Genomic DNA, 19,590 nt, shown 5'->3' with positions numbered 1-19,590 from the left:
GCCATTTTGGATCACCGGGGAGTGATCCCCAACATCGTGGCAAAGTATCCTGGGAGTGTACATGATTCATTCATCTTCTGCCACTGCACCATCAATCAACACTTCCAGGATGGACAATATGGCAATGGCCTACTTGTTGGTAAGTACAGAAACCTAGTTATATACACACAGCACAGCAACCCTGTAGGACACACAACACATTCACCATTACATTGACACGTGGCCACGAAGACACTGAGGTTGTGACACTGCTAGTCATGTTTGATATCCTGACCCAATGGGATACACACCTATGGACAAATGACAGATGCAAATAACAACAGATGCCACTCCAGAGCCACAAGGGACCAATTTTAAACCACACAGTGACAATGACATGGCCTTAACTGGCAGTACAACTTGGAAGATGAATCTTACAATATCAGACCAATAATACTCAATCACACACCCTTCCAACCAATACATACTGTGTAAGGGGTGTGCAATGTGTTTCGCTGCAGGTCAAACACCATGAGACACATAGCATGATGATGCTGATGCTAATGAAGGTGACATGGAATCATTGAGGCAGTATCAACATCTCACATCACTCCTGGGGTGACATTTTCCGCTACCAATAAGCAAGTGGACTGTGCTAAGAACACATATTGATGTGACAATATTGCAAAGTGCACACTGCTACACATACAGATTGAGACAATTACACACATACACAACAGATGTACAGGCATGTAGACCTTCTGACAATTAAACCTTTATCCCCACATCCAAGTTAGCCAGCTTACCTGGACCAGGTTCAGTAGTGTTGGTACACGTTTGCACATGAGCCAACTCAGTGAGGGCACAACATATAGGTTTGCATATAACTTGTAACACATGGGATATTTGTGCATTGTCAGTTATGAACACTTCAGTGCTGCCATCCTATGGAGATGTGTTGTACATTGTCACCTAGCCAAATCAAAGGGCCTCACTGTTGATTTTCACTTGCTATTACATATGTTGAATTGGATGGGATGTTCAGGCCATATAGTGCAACTGTGTTACCACCACAGTGGAATCAATTCTGTGTGTGGAAGTATCATGTCACCTCCAGTGAAGGCACATGGACACTTCTTTCATATGACATAATGCATGGGAGATACACAATGAGCTGCAAGTTTACAAATACACCGCTGATATCAGGTCAATCAGCCAAACACCAGTTTTGATAATTAAACAACCCAATACGGAAACAACATCCTAGAACCCTAGGATCCCACACAATAACAGCCTCCCTTTTCACTAATGAACATGAACATGTATGTTTGACTTCCTAGCAGCATCTGGCTCCACATGTTGTGCTACATTTATGTGGCACCTGAGTAGATTGTTATATGTGTGCATGTAGGTCAAGCCCAGATGGCTGCTTGCACCTATGTGCTTGTTTTTGGAAAGGTATTAGTGAGATCAAATGATGTTGACAATTGTCTGCAATTAGGAACATAAATGTGGATGTGATTGTCCAATGTTTGAGTCAATCCTATTTGGCAGCCCTCCTTACCTGTGGTGGACTGACTAAACCCATGGACAGCTGGCCAAAGCTTCCTGCCTTCCTTGATGTTTGAAGGTATGAGTTGCATGTCCATCACACCCTAAAGCACAGGGTTAGGGTTATGACATATGTGTACCTAGATTTGAGGATCCCAGTGTAGAAGACAGACATGTAATTCCAACATTCTTTCGTTCCAACCTAGGATACCCCCCTCATGATTAGCAACTGCATACCGTCCAGGCAATTCCATTTACAAATCACAGATCTTGTGGGCCTTGATTGTCAAACAGAAGATAATCTTTAGTTGGCTTGTCACATGTGGAGTACTTGCAGCATTTGTTATGTGACTAATGGCAGAACAATGATGCACAGATCATTTAAGTAGGTACACAGCTTTTTGTGCATTCCTGGGCTGTTAGATAGGAGATGTGTAGGCTGTGTTGGCATGTCATTCCTCAGGTACATTCTATGATCTTTACTATGATTTGGACTGTTTAAGCTGATTTTGAGGAAGTGTTAGTATATCACCAGTAGATGTATCACACAATAATGTCACTAATATTTGGCTTTCTCAATTTTTACAGCTGCCAACATGAATGCCCATCAGATCAGGGAATTCCAGAGGAGGGTGATGTGTTACTGCCACATACTGGATGTGGAGTCTGGGTTCCGCAATATAGGACAGCGTTATCAGCATGAGAGAGCCACAGGGGTCTGGAGGGCATTTGCCCAAGGGGGGCCATCCTTGCCCACAACAGCCACCACCACCAGCACAACCACTACGACCACAGTCACACAAAGGATGACAGCCACTGTTGCAGGTCCCTCTACCTCATCAGCTCTAGGCCCACAGACAGCAGCTCCCGCACCTCCCCCTCCAAGCACAGAATCGGCACCAGCACTACAATCCACTAGTGGCACACAGACAACCCCTGCTGCACTGATAGACAATTTCGAATTTCAACAAATGAGATGTGACATGCAACGGATGTTGCGCAGGATGGACAGGCTGCAGCAGGAGGTGTCCCGCAATAGCAGGAGACTGCGTGGAATAAAGAAGATCCTGCGGAGGGCAAACTTGTGTCTTTGTGACCCTCCGCCATGATTCCCTCCCCTCCCTCCTCTTTCCTGGTTCTTATATTTAGTGGGTTTAGGGTGCTTCGTGTTAGGTTAGAATAGGCTGTTAGTTTAATTAGTATAAGTGGGTTAGGGGGTGGAGGGGTTATATTTTTACATGTGTTATTTTTGTGGGTGGGTGGGTGGTGGATGATGTTGGGGTTTATGTGTATAAAAAAAATAAAAATAAAAATATATATATTAAAAAAATACTAAAAAAAAATATATTTGTTTAGGATAAGATAGTAGATGTTTATGTTAGTATATGTTGTCCTACATGTGTCCCGTCATTTAAGGGGGGTGGGGAGTTGATGTTTAGAGTGTTTAGTTATATGTGATAGGTAAGTTTAGCTTAGGGTAGTTAGGGCCAGTTGTGGGTAATGTGTAGTTAGGATAGGTTAGGTTAGTTAAGGTGTTTCTCCTAGTTTTATTATCCTTTTTTACTGTTGAATAAATATTTAAGTACTCCTTTACAGTATGTGTCATATGCTTGGGGATCAGGGCCTTGGCATGGGTGTACAGTGTCAATTTAGTATTTGCATATGTGTACCATCCTGTATCCGAATCCCATTATTGACATGGTTAATCACAATTCCTAATGTGCAGTCACATTGGCAGCTACACCACAGCTACTTCTCATTGCCTCTGCCATCCATTGCACTCACCACTCAACGTAACTATGGTTCCCAATGTGTTGTGAAGTTTTGATGCATGTTTTAAATTTGTCATCGTTTGAGACGTGATTTGGAATCTTGGCCACTTGCCTGCAGCCTGATGTTCATGTGAACCCTGAAAAGCTGAATGATGTTTTAATCTTATGTAATATTGTATACATAACTCACACCTATAATTTCTTACATTGTGCTCCCAGGTTACATAAATGTCCATACACTCGTACACATCCATTCCTGCTGTATGGTGTGTGTGTGATGAAAGTTTATAGTCAGATGACACATACATAAAGATTTTCTTGAAGGAAATTTTGAACACATTGATTTTCAGCTTAAACATCCCTTGAAGCTGACTTTTTCAGTCCAACACAGCATTATACTGTTAGTTTTCAATTCACTTTAGAAATAAGCCTCAGGAAGTGCAGACTATGATACAATCCAGACCTCAGTGCATAGTTATCAGCCCACAATCTTTCAAGGCACTTGTATTGACATTCAATGGACATTGACATGTGACATACATCACTAATATCCTTCACAGTTGATGTGTCACATTACACAGAGAACAAGTGGTTGTGTAAGTGCTATTTATTTGAAAGTGCTGTAGTGCAATATTTACATAGTCCAGGATTTTGAGTCCATTATTGTGACACATTCTATTGCGATGCTACACAAGTGCAATGGGACATGTCATTGGACATGCTGGGGTGAAGTGTCATACAGTGCAGAGGAACATAAATTGCCAATGAGGTAGTGAGAGACAATCACAGAGCACAGAGTCAAGGTGAACAGTGTGCTGGAGAACAGTGCATGTGAGCAGCTGTTTCATGACTGGCACGTTAACAAGCACAGGACCAGGATATCAGTGCCCATGTTGCATGGACTTGTACTACTGGGTACTCTTACGGGTGAAGGTAATCTGTTCCACGTCTTCATCTTCTGATGTGTGTGCCATCTCCTCTTCACTTCAGTGTTTGAAGACGTGGAGTCAGAAATCCCGGTAAGCGCCAACTGTGGGGCTATTAAGGGCATTACTGCTGCAAGGAGGAGCTGCTGGTTCTTAAGTATAGCAGCTACATCACTGTGGTAGGCAGCCAGGTTGGCCCTGAGGGGGTCATGATTGCATTCATGCACGCAGTGAAAGGTTTGGGGTGCGAGGCATTGTGGCAACTCCCTTACTGTAGTGGTGAATTCCTTTACACTTTGTTGTAGTCCTTGCAGGATGGATGTTAGCGCTTGCATGGCTGCTGCCTGTTCTGCAGATGACATCATGCACAAACACATCTCCTCAAGGCTGGCTGTCATATTTTGCATCCTCACCCACACCTCCTTGGCCAGCTCCCGCTGTACTCCAACTACAGTCCTCTCAAAAGCGGTACCAGTGACCTCAGAGTCCTCAGCTGGGTTGGAGCTGGCAGGTCGTACAATTGGGGTGGTGAGTGGGTCCTCTGTAATGGCTGCTGCATCTGTGCTCCTCCTTGCCACTGAAGGTGGGGTCTGGAGATTCCAAGGACATCTTGGAGGGTCTGCTGGCTAATGTTTGTCAGCTCGTCATCCATGTCATCAGGGAAGTCCAGGACAGTCATATCCCCCGGAGAGCCTTCGTCCTCTGCAATTAAATATTGTATAGTTAGTGTGTCTGTGTTGTGGCATTTGTAATGTGAGTTTCCTGACTTCCTTTTAGTTGCACATTGTGATCTTGGTTCCTATTCATTGTTACTGTCATCAATATTAGCATTCTCCCAGGCCTATGCCCCCCCTGCATGTCACATGTAGTGTGGGCAGTTTGGGGAAATGTCTGTATCACATCCTCTAGGTGTAGGTTCTGCCCAAATTGTATGTTGCCACCTTATTGTACACCTCTACCCTCCGTCTACTTCCATTATCATGGTGTGGCCTTGCACTGGCTGTGGGTGTTCTGATGGCACTTGCACCAAACTTAACAATTTGGCACTGACTCAGTCTCTGACATTTCACATCCACCGATTTGTTGCTGAGACCTAGCATATACTATGTATAGCATTGGCATGGCACGATACGGGTGTCAGCATTGGTAGTGTGTACTGCTGATGTTGGGGAATGTGTGCTACATTGGATTGCACTGATGGTTCTTGAAGTGTTCCATTTCCTCTTATGACTGTGCAGGTGTGTTTCTCTAGCTAGTAACATATGTACTCCCCCTCAATGCTGTTGTATTAGCACTATGACACTTGAGGTGTTGCATGGGGGCATTACAGCTATTGTAACACAGGCACAGGGTATACCCTGACGTGCAGCATGGATATGACATTACTGCTGTGTACCTCATAATGTTAATAACGATACCTGATGTTTATTGCGCCTATAGACATGAGCATTTGACAGGATTTGCACATTTTTATTAATTATAGGGGATTGATAACGTTGTTATCCTGAACGCTCTATTTTGGGTGTGTTTGATCCATGGGCATGTAACTGCCATTAGCTACTTGACCTGCCCACACAACACAGGTGGTAGTGGCAACTGTTGTCAATGGTAAATACCACTTGCGGAAATGGCCTGAGGCTGGAAATTGAGCCCTAGTTCATGTAGCGACAATACCAGGTGTTGTGTGACAGCAGGCCAGTTTTATGTTGTCCCCCACTCTTCTAGACTGCCTTTGCCTTTCCAACATCCTTGGCATGGCAGAGTCCCCCCATGCAAAGGTTGTTGGAATAGTGTTGTGCTGTGCCCCAGGTTTCCCCTTCACAGCCCATGCACCCGTGCCATGCCCCTTTGCCCTTTCCACTACCTGATTATCATGGCTGATGCATTGTGTAGTAGGTATGTCCCCCCCTGTTTGCAGTTAACAATAAGGCATTTTTGTTCCCCATGCCACTTACCCTGCATCTTTGTTGTATCCTGGTAGTCTGCGCTGTCCTGTCCTTGAATCCCTGTGACGATCTCCTCAGGGATGATGGCTGCCACCATCTCCTCCATGTGGTTGAAGGCCTTCTGCGGTGCTGGACTCCCACCTCCAGTCTGCAGTGCTGCCTTCCTGTTCCTTGCCATCTTTTCCTTGGTCCTGCGCTTGCAGTCATGCCAGCGTTTCTTGCACTCAGTGACTGTTCTCCATACTTCTGCCACACTGTTGATCTTATCGACAATTTGTTGCCAAATTGTCTCTCTCCTACCAATTGGCAATTTAGAGGTGACAAAAAGTTGATGCTAGTGTTCCGTCACCTCTTTGACCAGTATTTCATGCTCCTCTGCACCGAACCCACACTTCCTTTTCTTCTTCTCCCTCTCCTGGGTCTTGTGTGGGTCCTCCTGGCTGGTTCCTGGTCAGTTGTCATCTTCCTGGGGTCTCTCATGGCTTCTGGAATCCATTTTGGGGCTCCTTTGAACATTTTCCTGTGTTTGCACCGCTTTTTGATGCTATTACGGTCAAAAAATGGCTCTTATCCGGTTTGCGACGTCGTAAACCAGATTCAAGCAATTTTCCCCGCGTTAACATCGTTTTTCTTTACTACGTGGCGCATTGGTTTGAGTACAAAAAAATGGCTCTAACCAGTGGTTTGCGCAGCCGTGCGTCAAAGTATAAATTTGATGCCTGGGTGACGCAAAGAAATGGTGTTAGTCGGCGTTAAACTTTTTGACGCAAAACTGCGTCGGCCCTATATTTTTTTAAAAAATAAAACAAGACAAAAATGACAAAAATCCATTCAGTAGAACTGGAGACATACAATTTTAATGATTTAGTAATAATAGTGCTGAAAAGCACAAATCTCCAACTGTGAATACCTGGCTGCACAGAACTGGAACAAAGTCACAAGTTCAGGTTGAACGGGAAGGAGCGCGGGCTGGCTACAGAGACCCACTTAGGCCCACTGAACAGAGTACCTTAAATCCTGACTCGCAGAGGGTTGTGAGGATCGGCATCGAAGGAGCAATGCTTCAGTTCCGAGATGCGGCAAGGCTGTGATGTGATGGCCTGCATTGTTGTACAGGATCACTTCCATGAGGCTTGTGATGCAAAGTCTGACATTGAGGATTCAGTGCACAGTTGAGACAAGGTGTTGAGTCCCCAGAGCATCAATGCAAAGTCTGTCATCGTTGTTGAGGCTGCCATTGCCAAGTGATGTGAATCCTTGCACAGAAGATGCGTCAAGCAGTGGCAGTTCCAAGAAGGCTGAAAAGACAATGTGGGTCTTTGTGAAAGGTCCAATCCATGCACCAGCGAAGATGCTTCGATTCTGCTCGGGGTCGCGTTGTGCAGCAGAGGATATGCATTGGTTCCGCTGGACCCACAGAGACTGGCAGAGCACCTTAAGCCCACTCCCAAGGGTCCAGGACTGAGATGGCACCACTCAGCAGGGTAGACTCAAAGATGGCCCAGTGAAGATACAATGTAGTTGGAAGCCTGTTATGTCCTTGAGACTTCAGATCAGGAGGCCAGCCAACTAGCCCTTGGAGTCACTCTGGGTTTTGGGTTCCAGAACTGTAGGTCTAGCCTTTCTCACCCAGGCAAGTGGGCAGTAGGTCAGCACAGCAGGGCAGCAGTCCTTCAGAACAGCAGTCCATCAGTTTTGTAGTCCTTGTAGCAGCAACGCAGACCTTCTTCCTAGCAGAGTATCCACAGGTTTAGAAATTGACTGAATAATTGGTGTCTGAGGTCATGTAATTATACCCAGGGTTGCCCTTGAAGTAGGTAGAAGCTCTAGAGACATGCCTTTTGAAGTCACAGGTGCCCTGCCTTTCTAGCCCTGGCCCTGGCTCCAGACTAGCTACAGGGGGTACGCTGCCCATTGTGTAGAGACTGGACACAGCCTATTAAAGTGAAAGTGAGGCTGGGCCCAGCTCCTCCCTTCCATCTTGTCAGTGATGGTACATTCAGTCACTCCTAAGCTTCTCATTGTGTATGACTGTTTGGGAGGTATACACAAAGCCCAACTGTCACTACACCCAGTCATGTGACACCAAATGGCTGAGGCAAGAAAATAGCAACTTTCTAAAAGTCAAGAGAACAAATGTTCCTGAAAGTTTATGCATAATTTATCGAATCAAATCACATTGGCCAAATAGATCCATTATCCAAGAGATGGAACAAAATAACTGTATGCATGTAATGATAAGACAGATTGTATTGGAAACAAAACGTGTACAGTTGCTAACGCTTAGTGTATAAACATAAATACACCAGGCTTTCCATCAACACTGTACTCCTCACACAGAGATCCAACACAATTGGTAATCGAGATCAAAGGATCCTGGAGAAATGTCCACCCCCTTTTGACATCAACAATTTCTTTGTGCACAATCCCAAATACTTTTTCGTGATTCACACAGTGACCGGTGATCACCTGGTCTCAGTTGGGAGCATCGGACACCGAATCGTTGTCTCCTGGTCCAACATCTTTATTGAATCACACTGCCTGCACAGGATGTTTCCTGTCAGCTTTATACAAGATTTCTGAAAGGCCTGTTTCATCACCTGAAAGGGAACTAAATTGTGTCTCCCTGCCCCTTCCATGAGAAATTACAAGTGGATTTATTAATGACCCTAGATACATCATTCCACTAACGACCATTTGATAAGTGGGCAACTGACCTGTTTGTATGGTTAATTTCCTACAGAGTTTGGAAATAAAACATCTTCCCTCTAACCCATAAGAACTTTAAAAAGGGAAATCACTAATGACAATTTGGTTGCTGCTTCACTTACCTGTCCTTGTTGCTTCTTCGTTAAAGTTCTTAGTCCTGATGATGGCCCTTCCCTAAATTACCTCAGGGATCAAAATGTCGATAATTGTTTGCAATGGACTAGTCTTAGGAAAGAATTGTTCAAAGGATTTAAGCATTGTCTTTTTATTGTGTTGATTGTCCTTATTTCCTGGTAGCAGTCCTCATACTGCTACCAGGAATTTGTACATACTTTATTTTTTAGATAAACACAGAGCTCCAACACAATTGGTAATCGAGATCAAAGGATCCTGGAGAAATGTCCACCCTCTCTTGACATCAACAATTTCTTTATGCATAATCCCAAATACTTTTTTTCGATTCACACAGTGACCGGTGATCACCTGGTCTCAGTTGGGAGCATCGGACACCGAATCGTTGTCTCCTGGTCAAACATCTTTATTGAATCACACTGCCTGCACAGGATGTTTCATGTCAGCTTTATACAAGATTTCTGAAAGGCCTGTTTCATCACCTGAAAGGGAACTAAATTGTGTCTCCCTGCCCCTTCCATGCGACATTATAAGTGGATTTATTAATACCCTAGATACATCACTCCTCTAAAGACCATTTGATAAGTGGGCAACTGACCTGTTTGTATGGTTAATTTCCTGCAGAGTTTGGAAATAAAAAATCTTCCCTCTAACCCATAAGAACTTTAAAAAGGGAAATCACTAATGACAATTTGGTTGTTTTTTCACTTACCTGTCCTTGGTGCTTCTTCGTTAAAGTTCTTAGTCCTGATGATGACCCTTCGCTAAATTACCTCAGGGATCGGAATGCTGATAATTGTTTGCAATGGACTAGTCTCAGGAAAGAATTGTTCAATGGATTTAAGTATTGTCTTTTTATTGTGTTGATTGTCCTTATTTCCTGGTAGCAGTCCTCATACTGCTACCAGGAATTTGTACATACTTTATTTTTTATATAAACACTTGCGCACTTTCTGTTTCACTAAATCACTTGCACTGCACAGTATCACCAGTAAGAGCCCTTATGTCTAAGCTTTATTGTCCTTTGAAAAATATAAGTATTGTCTTTTGGATCTTTTGTAATGATACAATTATCTGATATTCTACCCTATCTATTGAATGTGTAGTCTAAATCATGGCTGTGGAAGTCTAGGTACATACTTCCCCTTACAGGACCATTATGTACAATTATTTCCCTTACCCGAGTCCTAGGGTCACTGGGTAACCCATTAAAATTTGTAATATACCTTAATGCAAAGTAGCACAATGCTGCACAAGGTGCTTTTTAGCTACTTAAGGACTTTTAACTAGCACTAACACGTTTTGAGCTGGAAAGTGATTCCTTACCAGCACTTTACACTTTGCAGTGATGCAATGTGTTGATAGATTTACCCCTAGGTTTTCATACGAAATCTAGTTCTCCTACAAAGCATACATTGCCAAAAGCATGGCCTCAAGTGAACCTCCAGTGAATGATTAAGCTCATCTGCCAACCTCATTGCTACTCAGCAGGCCATCACTGACACACATCAATAGAGTCAACACACTTTTCAAAGGGGTAGCACAAAAGAGACACTTTAATTGTTTACATCAGCTTAAACTATTGCTAATTGCGCTGGACAAATACATCCCTATTGTGCTAAGTGAGCTACTCTAAGTGCTTAAGTAAGCCAAGACAGGACCATTATTCACAGTGCGATAGCAACTGCCATTAAGACCAAAATTCATCAATGGTTTCTGTGGTTGCTAGTCATAGTAGATAAAGGCTAGACTGTCTCATATGGGATGTAGGTGATCTGTTCGCATTGGCACAGATGCGCTACACACAGAGGAAAGATTTAAATCTCTCTACTTGATTCATAATTTTTCTGCTCATCTCCAGACCTAGCAGACACTCCCTTTAAAAGCAGTATTTTTCATTCTTGTTTGAATCATCAAAGATCAAAAGAAATACCATTCCATGACAACACTGATGAATCTACGACCAAGTAGGACTACATTCTGTCATACTTCTGAATTTCCTTGTGGGGTCTATAAGGCCACAGGACCCACAACATCGTACTCCCTTGCATATAACATGAGCACTTCAAGAGGCACTCACTCTTCACTACTATGTGCTTCTCGTGCAGCTTTGCTTGACCTAATTAACAATTCCATTTACTTTTAGCTCCTCAAGCCAAAATCTGGGTAGAAGAAGATCTACATTTTATTTCACTCTGTTGTCTGGATGTTGACAACTCTGGGCCTTTTTTGTATCTTTATAACCAGATCATGGTCATTCTCGTAAGTAAGCTGAGCAGCTACCACTAGGTCAGAATTTTGTGCACTCGTTCCACTTCTATGTTTTTCAGCACATCCTGCATTTGCTGGAAATCTCCAGAAATGCTTCTATGGACGTATTTTGTTTCCTTCAGGCAAGTTTGGTGGTTGAAAAATCCTTTCTTTTCCTGTCTCTTCATGATGACCAGCAGCTTTTCTAGCTAGGTATTGTGTTCCACTGCCCTGTCCTGGAGGTCTGAAAGATTTCTATCAGCTTCTAATGTGTGTTCATGTATTTAACCAATTGTACTACTGAATATCAACCCACAGTTTATCATGGTAAAAGAATATTCAGGACAGAATATCGAGGGATGAAATATCAGATGGTAAGTTCATATAGGGTAGTATAGATTTACTATTCCTAACTCCACCTCTACATACTTGTATGTACTGCACAGATAAATATATGTGGATTTCGGTATAGAAAATCTAGACTTTGCCCTCAATTTTCCCATTGATGTCTGGGGTTGAAATTCAGGGTTCTCATGATTTAAACATATCTTGCCTGAGGGACCTCAGATTTGCTCCAGATAGTTTATTCTCTCCAAAACTCATTCATTTCCACCCATTATAAGCTGAGTGAGGTCAGTATTAGATGGCGATTGCGAGTCTGATGTAACATTCTCTTTCAACTTTGTGTCCTTTTTGCAACAGGGCATCATTTTTGCCAAGTTTTCTTTGATGATACTATATGCTTTCAGTTGGACCCTGAGTGAATCAGAATCTCAGGTACTCTAGTCCTCCATCAGCAAAGGCACTCTTCATTTGCATACACTATCACCTAGATAACAAAATAGACAGAGTCTGGGAGTGTTTAAATAGTTGCACCTGTGTATTAAGATTCTGTGCTGTGCTGTGTCTCAAATGTGGAAACTGAAAGCGCTATTAATACTGTGCATTTTTCCCCCACACATGTCTTAGGCATCGTTGTATGTGAGGAAGCTGCTACCACATAGAATTTGCATTTTTACAAAGCATTATGGCGCATATTTATGCTTTTTGCCGCAAAACTGCACTAAGTCAGTTTTGTGGCAATAAGTTCACCGTCGGCTTGCCTCATTTAACAGCACTAGCCAGGCGCTGTATTTATTGAATGGCGCATGCTGGGGCTAAACTTGGGCCAGCGTCTTGGAAGAAGACGCTAGCCGGGTGGGGGTGGCGGTAGGGAAGGAGAGGGTTGTGCATCAGAAAATGACACTAGCCTGGTTAGAGGAAAAAAATGCCTCTAACCAGACTAGCGCTATTTCCTGGCGCACAACCACCAAAAACATGACTCCTGTCATAGGAAAGACAGGAGTCATGCCAACCACCCCAATGGCCAGCACAGGGGACAAGTGACCCCTGGGCATGGCCACTGCGCCCTGTGCCAATCAGGGGCCCCCAAGTTAAGGCCCCTGATGGTGAAAATAAATAAATTAAAAAACACTTACCCGGACTTACCTGGGATGAGGTCCCCTATCCTCCAGTGTCCTTCTGGTGGGGGTGGGCATGTTCCTGGGGTTTGGGGAGGGCACCTATGGACCCATTTCGTGGTGTTTAACCATGGAAATGGGTCCACAGGTCCCCTAACTCCTGGTCTGACCCAGGCGTTAAATAATGGCGCAAAGCAAGCTCTGTACCATTATTTAGCCACTCCTCCTACCTGTGCTTCATTTTAGCACGGGTGGATGAATACGGAGTTATGGAGGTAGGACCATTTTTTAGATGGGAACGCCTACCTTGCATCTCATTGACGCAAGGTAGGTGCATGCATCCAAACAATGCTGCAAACTCCTATATTTTGAAGTTAGACGTGTCTAACGTCAAAATATAAACATGCAGTTAGGTTTGTGCCAAATTTGCGTAAAAACAATTACGGAAATTCGGCCCAATTGAAGTATAAATATGGGCCTATGTTTGGTAAAAGGAGCAATTTAATTACAATTGTCGATGTGCCATCTATCGGCAGAATGTTACTGCCAACATCATTCAAGAAGGCTATTGAACCAGTACACCAGCTACGGCTCACTGTGTATGTACAACCAAACCCTCTACTGCATTTCGTCAGCGCCCACTACAGTGTCACCAAGAGCGGGGGCATTTTCTTCTGAAGACAAAATGTGGGAGGACATGGATTCAACAAAGCCAGCAGAGCACCCAACCTTGTGTCTCTTCTAGGATCAGATTAGAAGAAACCTGCAGACCCACTGTCTCAGGGTCTCCACTACCGTCTTAGCAAGCTTTAACCCCCAAAATCAGGGAGTTGCCAGAAGCATCTACAATTGCCTAACCGTCTCTGCAAACCACTCCTCTGATCACTGGGACAGAGGAATCTCATCCTTGGTGGGTATGTGGAACATAAATCTGTTAGGTGCCAGCTCAGACCCACAGTCACCCGTCCATGGTCTAAATTACCCAACCGCACACCCAGGTCCCTATTCAGCAATTGTATTCCCAGAATCAACTGTTCCACTTTTCAATGAGCACCCTGGTCGAGTCCCTGTTCCAGGCCCAAGATATCTCCCATAGACTTCAGTCTGCCATGACCCTGCCCTGTCTCTGATACTGACACCCTCTTACTCCTCCATTTGCTAGTTTAATGAAGCCCAAGCCAGAGTAAAGCTTGGAAACCTATCTACTAATGGGCAAGTTCTATTGCTCCAGTGCCAGTGGTGCTGCCAAAAACTGCATTGCTTTCTCACTGGTAATAATCCTTTTGGAAACACTGATAGAATTTATGGAAAGGCTGCAGGTTCGAGTGCCATCTTGGGTGGTCTACATAAACTACCCTCAAACCTCACCAGAGATTGGCTTCTAGATTCTCTGAGGAGAGAACTTACATATCACAAAGCTCTGTTGAGGATCCCTTATAGGTACTCCAGAGCAAGCCAGGTTTCTCAAAGAAAATCCTATATTGTGCTAAAAAGAACAACAAAAAGTTTGTGGGCATACGAAGTATGTCCAGTCAATGAAGACGTATTAGTACAGAGATGTCAAAATATAATAACAAAATCAAGACAAGATTGTGAGCGCATCTTTTCTTATGAAGCTAGCTGGATAGAAATCATCACTTTGAAAGGCTATTGTTTACAGAGATTGTGCCATGTAGCATTAATGGAATTTGGAGCAAAACCAAAACACTCTCTGCTTAAGAAGCAGTGAAGGAACTCTTCAAATTTAAGATGTATAAAACAAAGAAGGAAGTGTCCTGAAAAACAGCAATGAATACTCTGTTCTATTTTGGGAGAAGTACATATCTAAGGAGGTACAGACTTAAGGGGTTGTTGGAAAATGGCACTCTATGAAGGGTCGCCCAAAACGTTTTGCCTTCCTCCTCCTCTTTATCTGACCGTGTTTTTGTTGGCTTTAGAACTTTGTTCACTTTACCACTGCTAACTAGTACTAACGTGCTTGTGCTCTTTCCTTAAAATGTGGTAACATAGGCTTATCCACAATTGGCATATTTCATTTACTTATAAATCCATACTAAAAGTGCACTGTAGGTGCCCAGGGCCTGTAAATTAAATGCTACTACTGGACTTGCAGCACCAATTGTGCCACCCACTTAAGCAGGCCTTTAAACATGTCTCAGGCCTGCCAGTGCAGAGACTGAGGGTGAGGTTATGCTGCCACTTCAACTGGACACTGAAAACTCTTTGCCTGGCCTTAAATTCCCCTTTTATTACACATATGTCATCCCTAAGGTAGGCCCTAGGTATTCAATAGGGCAGGGTGCTGTTTAAGTAAAAGGTAGAACATGTAGTTTTAGTTTTTGCATGTCCTGGTAGTGAAAAACACCTAAAGTCATTTTTCACTGCTGTCAGGCCTATACCTCTCATAGGTTAACACTGAGAATTCCTTAATACACCTTTAAGCTGTAATTCCTGATTAGAAAGGAGTAGCAATGTCATGTTTCATATCATTGGAATGGTAATGATAATTCATCTTTAGTGGTCAAATCTGTTTTAACCTTACTATTTTAGAAATGCCACTTTTAGAAAGTGGGCATTCCACTGCTCTTACAGTTGTGTGTTCCTGCAGCCTGTCTCCAACACATGTCTGGGGTTGGTAACAGCTACACTTTGTGCATTCCCTTTAGACAGTCACAAACACAGAAAGATTAGGTGTGACTGAGCACTCATCTGCATTCTGATGGCTCTTCCTGGGCAGGAAGGGCTAGAGTGGCTGACACATACACCTGAATTGGTAGTGCCCGTTCCCACGCAAAGACCTGATTACCCCCTACTGATAGTCTCGAGCCATGGCTGAGGAAGAAAGAATACCTGTTCTCTTCAAAGTTCTTTCTTTGAAGTCACCCCCCTTCAAAGGCACGTGTGGGCATCAATACTTGGTCTCTGACCCCACCAATTCAGACACTTCTGGACCTACAACTGGACTCTGTCAGAAGAACTGCTGTGCTGCGCTGACTGTCTCTCCGTTGGACTGCTGACCTGGAAGGACTCCTTTTCTGCTGTGCTGCCCTGCTGCCCTCTGAACCTGCTGAGGGACAGCTAAACTCTGCCTTGCAAACCAAAGTGATCTCCAAGGGCTTGCTGGCTTGCCTCCTATTGCTAGAGACTCAGGGATATCTAAGTCTCTACCCCTGCTCCTGTGCTTTGTTCAGTTGCACTAGTAAATGCAATGCATTTCCTGCCTGCGGGAAGCGGATATTGATGCATCAACCCTGTTGCGGGAGTAAAAACAGTGCATCACACTTGTGGCCCGAGCAGCACCTCCAGAACTAACGCATTGACCAACGCATCCCCTACCTGTTGGAAGCAACACCCAGCACATCGGCTTCAACACAGCACTGAAACCATCATGTTGCCGCCATTGCTGAAGGATGATCGACGCATCCCTTTGTTGTGTAGCCATTTTAGTTATAGCTCCGTGTACGTTAGTTTAATACATTAGGCCACAGTGCACCTTGATCTAGATATATTTCTTTCAGCTTCACATTGTTATTTTTACAATAACCAGTTTTACGATCTTGTTTTATTTTCTTCTATCTAACTGTTTTTGCTTAATTCAGCACTGTGTTCTCAAACAACACATTTTTGATCACTCTGTGCTTCAGTCAAGGCTACAGTCTTGTACATTGCCGGTAAACATGGTAGAAGTTTAGTCTCCAATATTCGTTGAAAATACACATCCTTACACAGGGACATTTTCTTAGAAGATCAGTTGTGTTAATTATAAAAATACTCTCTAGTCCCATTACACGTCAAGAGGGAGATTCCAGCCAGGGAACCACAACTGTATGCTGAATGCTTCGCTGCAGATGCTGACGCAGATTACAGGCCTTTGCTCAGGTATGAGGGTTGATGTCCTCCCAGGGGAACCTGAAAGGCAGGATTAGAACTTAACATGCTGTGCTCGAGATATGCTTAGATAGAAAATAGTCCATAGATTCTAGTGGCAGTATGATAGCATTATTCTCATGCTTCACTCTCAGCGTTACCTTTTTAATATTGTTGTGTTGTGTCGTTCTGGTTATTGCAGCTCACGCTTTGCTATCTAAAATGCAGTTGTTTTATTAAACCAATCTTTAAAACTTATACTGCTCTTCTTGTCGATTACATATGAGACCGAATTGTGAATGAGAAAACCGGATGCGACCTGAGTGACCACGACTTTCCTGAGAAGTACGATATGTCATGCGCTCGGATGCCCAATCATCTCTACCTTTCGGATGAGATGAGGCACTGCTGGTTAGCCGGAGCAAAGCCCAGATTTGGAGTGACAGATGTCACACTCTGTGGGTCAGACTCAGTCTCCCACACTGTGGATGATCTGGCTGCTCAAAATCCAGTAGTCTCATTAGAATAATGAGAGCCTAGGTGACATATTGTGCCAATGTTTGGTTAGGCTCTAATTTTCAGGTCCTCCGGAGTTTCTCTGTCTCATTATATATAATGACACCTCAATGCCGTATGCGGAGACTTCCGTGGTACTGAGGATTTCCACCACAGCTGTGTAGGTAATCCTATTACAACTGGCGGTTGTTCAAGCTTGAACTTTAAAAGGAAACCCAATTTTTTGGTCTGCATTCCCTGAACTCATAGTGTTACTATCATGGCAAATCCCCAACATGTACAAATAGCTGTTAACATGAGACAACCTCTCACAGCACATTTATTAGCAAATGGCCTAACGGCCCAGGGGGTTCAGTCACATTTGTGGTGGACGCCCATGCAGCTTATAGAACAGAACTTTTTTATTCTTGGGTCACATTTCCAGCAGTTGATGGGAACACAAATACGTTTCACCAATACACACCTGCGAACGCGCCTTGACAATACAGAGCGTAAGCATATTTAGAGATTCCTCTATGTTATCAAGAACATAATAATTGGCTTGATGGCACCCTACCCCATACAATATTACCAGTAAGGTTAGGTCCACTAAGTAATGACGGTCCTACCTGGCCTTTTTTGGCCACCTATACACTACATCCTGCGGGTGGGAATTTAGCAGTAGCTGAGGTTCGTCGCTTATACATTGAGTTAATAGCAATATACAGACAATTAGTACAATTTGTGATGCAAACATTGAAATCAAACCCAGCGCGTGCTGCCCCAGCACAACAACATGCAGTAACACCAGGTATAAATCCTGCGACTGTACATTCAATTATGGGTAAAGTACCCGCCAAACCAGAAGAAACTCCACTTTGGTTAGCACAAAAAATGAATACGCTGGAGGCAGTATTTCCCCATATGGGACCTCAGGATAAACATGGAATATTAATGATGTGCTTGCCCTTTGGGATGGTCCCTACAGTAAAAAACTGTAATACCTGGGGTACAGTATTTGCAGCGCTCTATACAACCGCACATGGTACACAAACACTTGCCAATTTACCGGATGTGCTGAAACAAATTCAAAATGAACTTGGGGCTGCCCCGGCCCTAGATTTGGGGATGGAATTGATGGGCAATTTTGCCACAGTGTCCTCAATCATTTTAAGTAACCTTAAAGGGGAAGCAGTCGCACTTGCAGAGCGCATGCAGCTTTGTGGCGTTCCGCAACAAGAACAAGAAAATGAGCTGCCTAAAATAATAGCGGAAACATATTCAAGTATTGGTCGAGATAGCTTAGGAGCCAGACCACAAAAACCTAAATTCCAGGGTAAATCAAATAAAGATAACTCCAAACAGCAACCTGAGGGTAATAAGAAACGCTGAGATAAAAAGCGACAAACGCCTAAAAAAGAAAGGGGATAATCTCCACGTATGGAGACCCCACAGAATAGGTATAATCTCAGAAATAGAGATAATATCGAAACGCCTGATAGATATCAATATACTTATACACGCCAATCTCGTTCCTTTCAGGACTCATCAGAAAAAAGAAATGAGAGAGGTGGGCGATCAGAGCGAAGAACAGAGTACGTGAAACCGAGACAGGAATCACAACGCTCTTCTGAGGTTTCTGTTAAAAAGGAAGAGAAACCTGCCCAACAACAACAACAATTTAAAAAGAAAAAAGTGGCAGCAGTCGCAGTTCGACATGCCACACAGGACCTCTTGAAGAATAAGAATTGGGCTCTAGCATTGCTAGACAGCGCGGCAGAGGTCACAATAGTTTGCCGGAATCTTCTAGAGCATCTAGAGGTGAAAGTAACTGATGACTTTATAGAAGTAGAAACAGCGGAAATGCGTGTGTCCAAGCCCGATAGGGTGTACAAAGTAACGCTGCAATTAGAAGGAGACATTGAACGCACAATAAACGCAATCTTTTGGGATCACATAGTAAAGTGTATGATGTCTTGTTGGCGGAACAAGATTGGCCACCTGACCTTGTCCATACCTGCCTGTATGGAGAAGATGTCATTAAGCCTTCCTTCTCTCCCCTTGTTCCAGAGGAACTCGCAGAATCCTATTCTGTTGAATGGGCTTTGGCACAAGCACCTGCATTGTACAGAAATCACGTAGGGTGGGATAAAGAGTCCCCCTTCCATGTAATTCCCATTAAAAGTGAACCTCAGCCACAACCGCAGTATCCTATAAAACATGAAGCAAAAGCACCAGTGAGAGAAATACTCATGCAACTAGAGTACCAGGGTGTGATTGAACCCCGTGTCTCGCCAATGAATAACCCCTTATTCCCCATAGCTAAACCGGACCATTCATACAGAATAGTCTTAGACTACAGACATTTAAACAGTCATACACGCACCTATGCTATACAAAATTCACATAGCACTGCACTAATGAGCAACATAGTGTAAAAAATACATAACAACATTAGACATTTCCAATGGATTTTTCTACCAGAATATAGCACCTGAAAGCA

The sequence above is a fragment of the Pleurodeles waltl genome, chromosome 10 (genome assembly GCF_031143425.1).
Source record: "Pleurodeles waltl isolate 20211129_DDA chromosome 10, aPleWal1.hap1.20221129, whole genome shotgun sequence".
NCBI lineage: Eukaryota > Metazoa > Chordata > Amphibia > Caudata > Salamandridae > Pleurodeles > Pleurodeles waltl.
The sequence above is the reverse complement of the archived record's forward strand: the minus strand, read 5'-3'. Positions refer to the sequence as shown.